The 12927-nt window shown below is 46.1% G+C and overlaps 1 protein-coding gene across 1 annotated transcript in view; it reads right to left on the reverse strand.

The window, feature by feature from the left end:
- Positions 1 to 12927, reverse strand: part of HDGFL3 (HDGF like 3) — a 51409-nt gene that overhangs the window by 19849 nt on the left and 18633 nt on the right. The window lies entirely within an intron of this gene.

Raw genomic sequence — 12927 nt, forward strand, 5'->3', positions numbered from 1 at the left:
CCTGACTGTCTAAGACATTTCATGAAAACTTTTCAAAATTGTATCTACGCTAATGTAAGTGTTAGGGATCTTATCTAAACTCATATAAAGGAAGAGCAAAGAGTGACTGAGAGTCCAGACTAGTAGCAAGTCCTTAGCTGAACTCAGTATGGCCACAGGCAAGAACTTCACGGCTATTCTGTGCATTCTTCAGTACCAGAAACAGATGGAGGGAAGGTTGTCCAGGATGTTACCTGAGCCCCCGTTTTCAATGAAATTCATAATATGTTTTAAATGAGCGCCCACCAATCAGATTATTTCCTGGTTAATTCCTATTTTAAATACAGGTACCCGACTGTAACTGCAGGAAAAAGAATGTGGAGGGAAACATTCAGACCCTGCCACTCACTCACAAATGCAGATTGGTAGCAAGTCAGGGTTTCCATGGCTTTCAGACTGCAACAAATGTTATGCCACTTAAAGCTAGAAGTGTCTAAACTTCATAGTAACAAGGTCTATGATGATAGTTTACCAGGAGCCTGGGGGATGCACCCAATTTGCAGGAATGGGTCTAGGGTGACCAGATGTCCCGATTTTATAGAGACAGTCCCAATTTTGGGGTCTTTTTCTTATATAGGCTCCTGTTACCCCCCACCCCCATCCCGATTGTTCACACTTGCTGTCTGGTCACCCTAAATGGGTCATACTGCAGTCACCCTCATCTTCAGTATGACCAGGAGAGAAACTAGGTCCAGGATGGGCCAGACAACGCGGCTAAAGGGATCACTGAACATGGAATCACAGTGGCAGTCTCTGTGGGCTACAGCTCCATATTAAATTTGAAGTCCAGCCAGGGCCGGCTCCAGGGTTTTGGCCGCCCCAAGCAGCCAAAACAAAACAAAACAAAAGCCGCGATCGCGATCTGCGGCGGCAATTTGGCGGGAGGTCCTTCGCTCCGAGAGGGAGTGAGGGACCGTCCGCCGAATTGCCACCGAATAGCTGGACCTGCCACCCCTCTCCGGAGCGGCCGCCCCAAGCACCTGCTTGCCAGGCTGGTGCCTGGAGCTGGCCCTGAGTCCAGCCATGGACTGCACTGTAGAAAGATGTGGTGTACAGTGCCAGTGGAGTTTCTCATGGAATGAAACTAACAACTGCAAATCATCTGAGGAGTGAAGACTGATACTGGGGAGTGAAGAGATGCTTAGTGTGGAACGCTGACCAGGAGGAACATTTCTTACACGGAATCCCAAGGAAGGATATTCACATGACCCTGAGACTAGGGGATGGGGTGTTATATCAGATGATGTTCTGGACTCTGCAGGAGTAAGGATCCTCCCTCCAGCACTGTCTGCAGTGCAGTCAGACCACTTGCCCTGGCAGGTTCTGTTGCCAGCTGTGAATAGCAGCAAGGAGGTGTTGAGTTCTCTCTCTGTCTTGCTGCTCACCTGTTGTCTATTCCTCAGTAAGTTCATCCATTGACTGACCACCCCACTGCCTTTGTGTCATTTGAGGAAGTCATCAAAGTGCTTTTCACTGCTCTAGAAAATTGTGCACACCATAATCTTTGTGAAAGTTATTAAACATAAATCTGCACTGGACAGCTCCAGGATGGGCTTGTGAAGCTCCCACTGCATTACATGTACACTCCAACCTCCCATTGTGTTGCCGAGGACCAGACACTTCCTACCTTCACTGACAGGGCTGTGACCCACACCCTTCAGATTAATGTCTCTAGATACCTATGGGGGTGGAGTCAATCTCTAAGGGTATGTCTACACTGTGATAAAAAACCTGCAGTACCGAGTTTCAGAGCCCAGCTCAGGTGACTTGGGCTCGCAAGGCTCAGGTTGCAGGGCTACAGAATTGCAGGGTAGACGTCTGGGCTTGGGTTGGAGCCCGAGCTCTGAGACCGCGCAAGGGGGGAAGGTCTCAGAGCCCAGGCTCTGGCCCAAGTCTGAACGTCTACAGTGCAATTTTACAGCCACACAGCCCGAGCCCTGCGACCTGAGTCAGCTGACCAGAGTCAGCCGTGGCCATGCCACGGGTCTTTTAGCGCAATACAGGCATGTCCTTAGTGTCATCCTGTTACTGCTGAACTCAAAGGCAAAATCTCCATTGAGGTTAGGGCGAGCGGAGCACAGTAATACAGAAGGTTCTCTGTTCTTTTTCTGTTCGATAAGACTCTGTGCAGCCTGCCCACATGAGACTATTAGGGGAAAACCTGCATGACCTACCATACAAAAGAGAAACATGTCGGGCCACTTTTGATTGACTGCTGAAGTGTAAATGCTGATTATTTAACTAACTGAATAACCTCAGCGCTCCCTGAAAACGACTACTATTTTCCACAAAGGGATACTTAGGAGGACAGCAGCCACGCTGCCAGCTCCCTGCTGCTGAGCTCAGCTCCAAATCACTGCCATCCTCCAGGATGTTTTGGTTAAATCCACTAAAATTTGGATCTGATACTTCCCTCAGTGCCAGCAAGATCAAAGCAAGGGGGGGAAACCCTGAGTAGCTCAAACCAGGAACAAAAGAGATAAGTGCACCCAGGCTAAGATAGTGGGCTATAGTCACAGAAACATAGCGACCGACTGGGGCATCTGTCTCCTACACCGCCTAACTGCTGCTTCGTTTTGCTTCTAAAAGGAAACAGACAGATTTTAAAGTGCCTGGTATAACCTGCAATCAGATCGGTGGGGTTTTCTGAAGCAAAACAGATGGCGCGCTGGATCTTGAGCCACCCTGTGTGTGAATCTGATCTGTGCATCGATCACATCATAAACATTCATTTCAATTACCCCTAAAATAAAGCAGGTGGTTTCAGATTTCCAGTTTCCTCTCCTTTACTTCTGTTGCTTTCATCTGCTTAATGAAGAACAACTGCTTTCTATATAATATAACTAAACTATTGTCGTATGTAAAGTAAACAAGGTTTTCAAAATGTTTAAGAAGCTTCATTTAAAATTAAATTAAAATGCTAATCTTATGCCGCCGGCCCGCTCAGCCCACTGCCAGCCTGGGGTTCCATTCACCTAGGCCGGCAGCGGGCTGAGCGGGGCCTGCAGCCGGGACTCCGGCTGGCATGTGGCTGGGAGCCAAAACCCCAGACTGGAAGCAGGCTGAGCGGGACCAGCAGCCGGGGGACCCCAGACTGGCTCAGCCCGCTGCCGCTCAGCCCGCTGCCAGTTTGGGGTTCCGTCTGCCGGCTCCTGCCAGCCAGGGTCCCGGCTGCTGGCCCCGCTCAGCCCGCTGCCGGTCTGGGGTCCCGGCCCTGCCCACATAGACTGGGTACCTACCTTCTCCCTGGTTTTAGCCCATTCTCTTCCTCTCTCTCTGCACTGAGCTGACGGTGGGAGTGCACTGAGCACAGGGCTGGGGGTGAAGGAGTAGGCTGGGGGTTGGGGTGTAGGGTCTGGCCAGGAGCTAGAATGAGGGAGGGGGCTCAGGGTTGGGGCAGAAAGTTTGGATGTGGAGCGCTTACCTGGGCAGCTCCCATTTGGTGTGAGGGGTGCAGGTGGGAATGTGTGTGTGGGAGGGTGCAGGAGCTTCTGTTTGGTGCTCAGGGTGGGGGTGGGGATGTGGGGGGTGCAAGAGTCAGGGCATGGAGTGGGGGGGCTGGGTATGTGTGGGGGGTGCAGGAGTCAGGGCAGAGGGCTGGGGGCATGTGAGGGGGGTGCAGGAGTCAGGGCTGGGGTCATGGGGGGAGGGTTCAGGGGTCAGGGCAGGGGGTTGGGGGTGTGGGCTGGAGTCGTGGGGATGCTCCCAGCCCCCTGCCCTGAGTGGCTCAGGCGGCCGGGACCCCGGCAGGCAGCAGTGTGCCATTAAAAATTGGCTCGCGTGCCATAGGTTGCTGACCCGACATAGAATATCAGAGTTAGAAGGGACCTCAAAAGGTCATCTAGTCCAACCCCTTGCTTAAAGCAGGACCAATCCCCAGACAGATCTTTGCTCCAGATCCCTAAATAGCCCCCTCAGGAATTGAGCTCATAACCTTGGGTTTAGCAGGCCAATGCTCAAACCACTGAGCTATCCGTCCCCCCCAATGTCTAATACCATGCCTTTCTTCCCAGAGGATCCCAAAGTACTTCACAAATCATGAACATATTGCTTTAGTGAAATGCAATCACCACTACAGCTTCACCAAATGTCGCCTTCCTTGCATCTTGTGCTATGGAGGGCAAGTCTAAGTAATCATGCAAATACCAGTTTTGCATGGATATAATTTGTATGTAGCATACTTTGCATGCAGACCTCCATCTCCATTATTTGAAACTTTGGTCCAACAAATGTTTTCCATCGCTAGTTTCTATTATCCTAATTCTGTGGTATTTAAATCAAGCCAAACTTCCACAGAAATTGCCTAAGAACTGCAGAATTTGGCCCGTGATTTTCAAGACTGCATGTCACTTTAACCACAGACTAATTCTTCCTCTGCTGTAGTTCATACCCTAAAACTACAAGTGGGCGATGCTGACACATGCACATTTTTCACCAATTTAAAAAAAAAAAAACTTCACAAAAGGGTGGGACTAGAAACAGAATCTAACAATAAAAAATAATTGCTCTGCTCTAAAGGTGGGGAAAAAAATGACTCTAGGCACGTGAAAGTAGAATCAGCAAAAAAAAAAAAAAAGATGAAAAAAGAGCAGTGGCATCTCTGCTGCTGGAAGTGACTGAAGGCTACTGTACAGACAGCAAGAAATGACAATATAAAGGCATCCATCCTTCCTTTGCTTCTGTGCACGCTCAGGACCACGACAAGATTTAAAGAAGACAATGAAGGGTTAAAGGAAGCCCAAATAATCCAGGCGGGCATGGCCTTGCTAAGCAGGAGCAGCAGTCCTGCAGTTGCATACGTCTCTAATTAGCATCATATTTACAAAAAACCCAAAAGTTAAAACTTATTTATGGCTGGGTTGCCTTTGTCTTCAATATGAAGCTTGGACCCAGGAGCTTATGACTCTGATCCAACAAACGACTTAAGCACATATGTAACTTCAAAGCCAACAAGACTATTTATGTGCTTAAAATTATGCACATGCTTAATTTTTTTGCTGGATCAGGACCCAGCAAATTACTACGTTGATCCAGATGGTCACGTAAAGGCAGCTGCAAATTGCTCCATTTTCTGCTATCCCCAGCAAGCTCTCAATGATGTTTTTGCAATATTACTGTTAGCCACCAGGTGGCGCGATTGCTAGGTCTGTTTCTTTGAACGTATAGGAGTTGATTTTAGAGAAATCTTATTGCCAACTTTGCAGGTTGGTTAAAACAACAAGTAAGCAGAGTAGAGTTTGTTGTGCCTGAATTTCTCTGTCTGACTGAATCGCTTCTTAGATGCAGACACATGGCCTGCAGGTTATATCGACCCAAGCAAACCAAACTTTACATGTTCAGTGGTTTGAGCATTGGCCTGCTAAACCCAGGGTTGTGAGTTCAATCCTTGAAGGGGCCATTTAGGGATTTGGGACAAAAATCTGTCTGGGGATTGGTCCTGCTTTGAACAGGGGATTGGACTAGATGACCTCCTGAGGTCCCTTCCAACCCTGGTATTCTATTTTGCCAAAACAGGAGGGTCCTTGACTGGGCAAAATTTGGCTACCCTGGTTTGTGGTCTTACCCCTAAAATATAAATGTTTGTGAATCCTGAGTAAAGGATTAACGAACTTGGTACTGGCCCACACAGAAAATAAAAACCAATTCAATTGGTTCAAAGTTGTTGAAACAACAACAAATGAGAAATTTTAGGGGCTGCATGAGCACAACTACCTCCATTCTCTCCTGCTAGCTTCATTCTCATGAGCCAATGGGAGATTAAAACTGACAAAAGTCCTGCTCTCTGCTATGCTTAGAGATCAAAAATTCTGCCACGTTCTACATCATGTCTGCCCATAGCTGTCGGGAAGGGTGGCCTGAAGGCATGACATGCTCATTCACAATACTGGGTTTGTTATTGTTGGGTTTTACAGTGTTGAAACTGCGATTTTATTACTTTACTGCGGGGGCAGGGATAAAGTGGGAAATGTCAAATCAGGCTGAATCAAATATTTGGGCTTGTCCGCTCAATCATAACCCTTTCATCTACATGAAGAGTGCTTAGAGGGTGGACCTTTGGCCAAACACATCCAACCAAATTCTTTAACCAGAGCCTCATGCGTTCCACACCCCTGTGCTCCAGAATCCAAGCTTTCATTAAAAAAAAAACCAAACCCAAAAACAAAAAAAACATTGCTAGCCCTTACAGTTGTGAGGGTAACCTCGAAAACGTGAACGGAGTGTAAACAGGTTCTGTGCTGCGATCTGCGGACTGACTTTTACTAATCATTTTCAGATTTAATTCATTTTAAAAAATCCCTCCATTTTTTAATATGGGCCTGCCACACCATTTCCAATCTGCCACAGCCGATGTCGGGAGTCTTGCTGCAGAGTTTCAGTTCAGCTTACCGCAGAATACACAAAGCCTTGTATATCATATGGCCCGGAACCAGCCCTATTTGAGAAGGCAATGGGACCTGGGGAGACTGCAGGTACCAGAATGCCGAATGGAGCTGGCAGATCCTAAAAGATGTAATATTAGAGGCTCAACATCAAGCTATTCTGACGCAGAGGAAAGATAAGAAGAGCCACAGGAGAACAATATGGCTGCACTAGAAGCTTTTTAGCTATCTAAAAACCAAAAGGGATACATACAGGAAATGGAAGGAGGAAGTTTACATGGGAATAGTGCAAGCGTGCAGGGAAAGAATCAGGAAAGCTAAGGCAAAGAATAAGTTACAGCTGGCAAGAAAGGTTAGAGACAACAGGAAGGGGTTCTACAAATATGTCAGACAAAAAAGAAAGATCAAGGATGGTGCAGGTCCGCTGCTCAATGGAGAAGGTGAGCTGGTAACAGAAGATGATAGGAAGGCAGAGATGCTCAATGCCTACTTTGCTTCAGTCTTCTCACAAAAAATAACATGTGACTGGATGACTAGCGAAGTTACCATAGACAATAAAGGGGAAGGGATGCAGATCAGGATAAGTAAAGAACAAGCCAGAGATCTCCTGACTAATTTGAATGAATTCAAGTCAGCAGGGCTTGATGCTACTCACCCCAGGTGCTGAAGGAATTAGCTGAAGATATTTCAGAGCCATTGGCAATAATATTTGCAAACTCATGGATGACAGGAGAGATCCCAGAACGCTGGAAAAGGGCTAACGTAGTGCCCATCTTTGGAAAAGGAGGAGCCGAGGAACTACAGACCAGTCAGCCTGACTTCGATACCTGGGAAGCTACTAGAGCAATGTATAAAACATTCAGTTTGCAAATACCTGGAGGATGAAGGGTGATCATGCATTTACTAAGAACCAACCATGCCAAACCAGCTTGATTTCCTTCTTTGACAAGGTAACTGGTTTGGTGGATAGGGGGAATTTGGTGGACATAATATACCTGGACTTTAACAAGGCTTTTGACAGTCCCACATGACATTCTCATAAGTAAGTTGGGGAAATGCAGGCTTGGTAGAACTATCATTAAATGATACATAATTGGTTAAACAACTGCAAACAAAGAGTGACTATTAATGGAATGATGTCAGATTGGAAGGAGGTCTCAAGTGGGGTTCCACAGGGATGTGTTCTGGGTCCGGTGTTATTTAACATCTTTATTAATGACCTGGATGTAGGAATAGAGAGCATACTGATCAAATCTGCAGATGACACAAAGCTGGGAGGGGGGTTGCAAACACTTTGGAGGATAGAGCTAAAATTCAAAAGGATCTGCATAAATTGGAGAACTGGGCTATCAACAACAAAATGAAATTCAACAAAGACAAATAAAAGGTAGAAAAACCAAATGCACAAATACAGAATGGGAGATAACTGGCTTGCTACTGAAAGCACTGCTGAAAAGGATCTGGGAGTTGTGGTGGATCACAACCTCAACATGAGTCAACAATGTGATGCTGCTGCAAAAAAAGCAAATGCAATTTTAGGTTGCATTAACAGAGGTGTAACATGCAAGTCACGGGAAGCGATAGTACTGCTCTATTTGCCCTCGTTAGGCCTCAGTTGGAGTGCTGCGTGCAATTCTGATCACCGCTGTATTAGAAAGAATGCAGAGAAACTGGAAAGGATCCAGAGGTGAGCGACAAAGATGATCAAAGGGATGAAATGCAAGCCATATGAGCAAAGGCTGAAGGAACTGGAGATGTTTAGTTGGGAAAAAAGGCGAGTAAGAGGGGACATGGTAGCAGTCTTCAAATACTTGAAAGGCTGTCATAAAAAAAGATGGAGAAAAATTGTTCTCTCTTGTCAGGCAGGAAAAGGGAAAATAGGTTCAAACTACAGCATAGCAGATTTAGATTAAATCTCAGGAAAAACTTTCTAACTGTAAGAACAGCTGGACAATGGAACAGACTGCCTAGGAAGGCTGTGGATGCTCCTTCACTGGAGGTTTTCAAAAGGAGGCTAGATAGTTGGTTGGTTGGTTTAGACACAACAAATCCTGTATCTTAGCAGGGAGTTGAACTAGATGACCCTCAGGTCCCTTCTAACCCTATGGCTCTATGATTCTAATGCGATGCTCCACTTAGTTGTGAATGGACATGAACATACTAAAGACAAGGGACGGTGCAATCTGCTCCATTTTCTGCAAATTAAATGCAGCCCCAAGGCTCCAGCCAGTGTGGCTCCCAGATTGACACTCTTGTTGTATCAGATGCTATTTGGGGCTTTGGTCACACACTTAATTTTATTCCTTAAGGAAGGTGTAACACAAAATATGCCTGCTCGCCCCTCACTTGCCTGGGTCTTTAGTGCACGCCGTATAGCTATAGAGAATGCTGCTGGGATTACTGAAACACTCTTTTTAACTGCTTGCAGTTGAAGAAAATGCTCCTACCTTGAAAAAGAACATACAATTTCTGTCCCTCAAAAGCACTGATTACAAGAAAGACCCACGATAATGGAGCGTTTCATTCTTCAGTGCATCTCCCTAGAGGTGGATTCAATACTCAGCGTCGAGCAAGCAGACTTTCTGAGAGGTTGGAGCACCTAAGATCAAGTGTTAGCTTTGACAACATTAATCGAAAATGGTTTTCAAAAAAACCTGAAGATGGGAGCCATATTTCTGGACCCGACAGCAGCATATGACAGTTTGGCACATGGGGCTCTTAGTCAAATTGTCAAGAGCACTCCTAGCATGGGTAGTCATTGACCTTCTCCGCAGCAGACATTTCTGAGTGCGCACAGGAGACAGAGTTAGTGTGTGGAAAAGACAAACCAATGGTCTACCTCAAGGCTCTGTGCTGCCACTGACCCCTTTCAGCCTGTACACAAACAACCTTCCGCTTACCGAGTCCTGCAAGTTCACGTACACAGATGGCATTTGCCTTAGGTGACCAAGCACCATCACTCCCAGAACTTGAAGATGCCTTAAACGCTGACTTGATTAAGATGGCTGAATTCTGTAGTCAGTGGCATTTACAACCAAGTATAACCAAGACAGTTTTGAGTGGGTTCCACCTTTACAACTCCAGAGCAGCCCAAGAACTGGATATCTTTCTCAATGGACATCGCTTGAAACACAAATCCCACCCAGTTTAACACAGAGCAACCCCTAGATAGATCTCTTACATGTTTAAGCACCTGAGGAAAACTGCAGCTAAGGTGAGGTTTCATAACAACCTTCTAGGCAAATTGGCCAGCACTTCTTGGGAAGTAATTGCTCAAACTCTCCAATTATCCAGTTTAGCCTTCTGTTACTCTGCAGCAGAATACTGTACTCCGTTCTGGCTCCATTCTTCTCACATCAAGTTGGTTGACAGACAACTATATTCAACCATGAGCATCAAAACTGGGACAATTCGACCCACACTAGTCCTGTGGCTCCCCATGTCAAGCAACATCACTCCCCCACACATCCCCCATGAGGATGCTACAGCCAGAATGGCTGAAAAGTTCAGGCCAAACCCAAGCCTACCACTATACACAGACCTCTTCTATCACCCCAAAACATGCCTATCATCGAGGCACCCATTGTGGGCCTACTCGCCCTACCTAGATTTCTCAGTGACATCGATGTGGCAAGAAGAATGGTCCGCAGCTGATGTCAGAAACCAGTCTCTTATAACTGACCCAACTATGCGTGTCCCAGGTTTTGATGTGCCATAGTGCTCATGGGCCCTTCTGAACTGATTTTGAATGGGTCAGGGTCAGTGTGCAGGCAGTCTTCACACGTGGGGCCAACAAAAAGATCCCACGTGCGTCTATGGCCAAAGGTAGTCATTGTCTCACATCACTGAGCACTGCCCTTTGACCAGATCTGATAGTGGGCTGAGGCCTGTGCATTTCGCTAATGAGTCTACCACAAATTGGCTTGACAAGCTCTGATCCAATAAGATGACAATGAATTACAACATTTTTAGTGCCTTGCAATGCAATAGTGTTTTGATATCAATTCTACTTCAACACTACAGTGTATTCCAGGGGTGTATTTGTCATTCCAACAGGAGTGGACAGACACCTAACAGACATACGATGGGTATCAGTGTTTTGCAAGGGCCGGTGTAGAGCCTACTGATTTAAAAGCACAGGTGCAAATGACCACACCAATGTAGCTGTTTGCAAGATCTGGGCTATTGTTAGTTTCACAGTTCAGTCACTTGGGTCACATTCTTTATACTCCTATTTACTAATTTGTGTAATACCTTTAACGAATAAAGGTGTTAGTAGCCAAGGGTGAAATTCACTCTGGAGACAAAGGCACTCTGCACCAGATGGAGCAGTGCGGAGTCAGTCGAGTGGCCATGTAAAGGGGTGGCTTCTTCAGCCCCTGGATGTTATGGAGAAAGTCTTTGCACTGCCCCGTACAGACTTGTGTTGAAGACAGGCTGGGGGAGGGGCCACAGGATTCACAATGACATGGCTCTCATGGTCCTAGTGTCCAGTGTGGATGGTGTGGATGGCCTGCAGCTGTTATTCCATCCCAAAGGTTGGAGTAGTGACTCCAGGGGAGGGAGGAGCCATGTATTGTAGTCTTGCGTTCTAGCCTGGGGGGGGCAGGGGTTGCAGAATGGATTTTGCCTCCCAAATTAAAGTCTCCCCATAAAGCCCAGTTACTCTTGTTTATTTGCAAGTAAAGTGAATTGCCCCAACATGAACCCAACCTGGAGGGAAAATTATAAACTCTAACTGAATAACAATGAAATTGTAGAGTGAAGTGTGATTACGTTTAGCTTAGATCCAATGATTCCTTCTTAGCCTCACGGTAAACTCGAGTGGTAAAATTAAGCATATGCTTAATGGTTTGGAAGATTGGGATCTTAATTTGCAGTCCTCCTCCCCTCTAAAAACATTAATATATTTATATTTTCCTACATAAAATACATGTTATGTTATATTTATGCAACCTGACTTCATACAGCCTTAACTCAATCTAATTTGTTGTTTTTCCATGCATGTTAATATTAAATATTATAATTATTTTCCCTTTAAAATAGAAATGACATACATAGTATGCAAGAGAGCTTGGTTTTCACCATGCTGCTACCATAGTAGCTGATCAAAAACATGTTTTACATCAGTTTACTATTTCGTTTTCTACAGCAGCTGTGAAGAAACAGCATATTACACTGACTCATCTTGTGCAAAGGACTAGGCAAAGGCAAATACATAGAGAAGAGGGCATGGTTACGAAGATATATGTTTGGAGCTAAGAACATCAGGGAACACTAAACGTATATAATTCATGCTGGGGTCCAAGTACTATGCTGAATTAGACCTCATGCATCTCTATGGAGTTCAAAAGTGGGCCTGTATGTCTCCTTTTACCATTTTAATCCCCAGTGTCTCTCATTTTGCTACTGTAACCCACTGGTGAGTGTGTGTTACAGGTCCTCCTCTGTGCCTTTACAGAGAGTATACAGAGCCAGGGGCACGTTAGCTCAAGCTGTAACAAATTATGCTTTTTAGCTCTGGAGATCCCCAGTTCAATTCTCCGTGTGTTGGACAAGATGGCGACCATCTCATTATGTTGGTTTTCCAGACTATAAACTTTGGGGCAGAGATTATATTGATATTTATGTCATGTACAAGGCCAACCCTATTGTTGGTGCGTGACAGGTAACTAACAATAACAATAATCATCATCTAGCTGCAACTGTCGTAGAAACTAACTTCCAATTGAACCAACTCTTTCAATACCTCTAAGGGTATTGCCACTCTGGAAGATGAGATGTAAGTTGAGCAATGGCACAGTGGTTCATCTCTCTAAAGAGACTGACCTCTCGTCATCACCATCTTCTTCTAGCCTTAGTCCCATCTATATGGGGATGGCTCTTTGAGGGGTTGGTTCCTTCTCCATTCCAGTCTGTCTTGAAAAAGTTCCTTGGAAAATCCACAGCAAATCAGATCCTATTGTATAACATCCATCCATCTAGTTTGGGGTCTTCCTACCCATCATATTATTATTATTACTATTTATTTGCATTACTGTTGTGCCTAAGAGCCCCAAGCATGGATCAGGAACTCCTCACAATATATTGTCCCTAAAATATTTATTGTCTTGGTGTAGCGGGGTGAACGCCCGCTCCAGCCCTGAAGGGGTTGGAAAAGCCCTGCAGAGGGCTGGGGCTGGGTAAAAAGGAGCAAAACCCCGGCTGATTGGGGAACTGGCTGCAGCTGGGGCCATGCCCCAAACTGAGCCACTTAGCCTTATAAGAAGGCCAGGGTAGTCAGAGCAGAGGAGTCTCCCTCTGACTGTAGAGAGAGGCAGGCCTGGCCGCAGGGAGCTCACCGGGGACCTAGAGTAAGGCAGGGCTGGGGAAAGGCCTTGGAGGGCTGGGAAGCCATAGGCCAGCAACTCCCCAGGCTGCAGGGCCTGGTCCCAGGTCCATATAGGTATTGGGGTTGCAGAGAGGCAACCTGAGGGTGGGTAAAGGCAGCCAGGCCAAACCCCTTGTT

The sequence above is a fragment of the Emys orbicularis genome, chromosome 10, assembly GCF_028017835.1.
Source record: "Emys orbicularis isolate rEmyOrb1 chromosome 10, rEmyOrb1.hap1, whole genome shotgun sequence".
Lineage (NCBI taxonomy): Eukaryota > Metazoa > Chordata > Testudines > Emydidae > Emys > Emys orbicularis.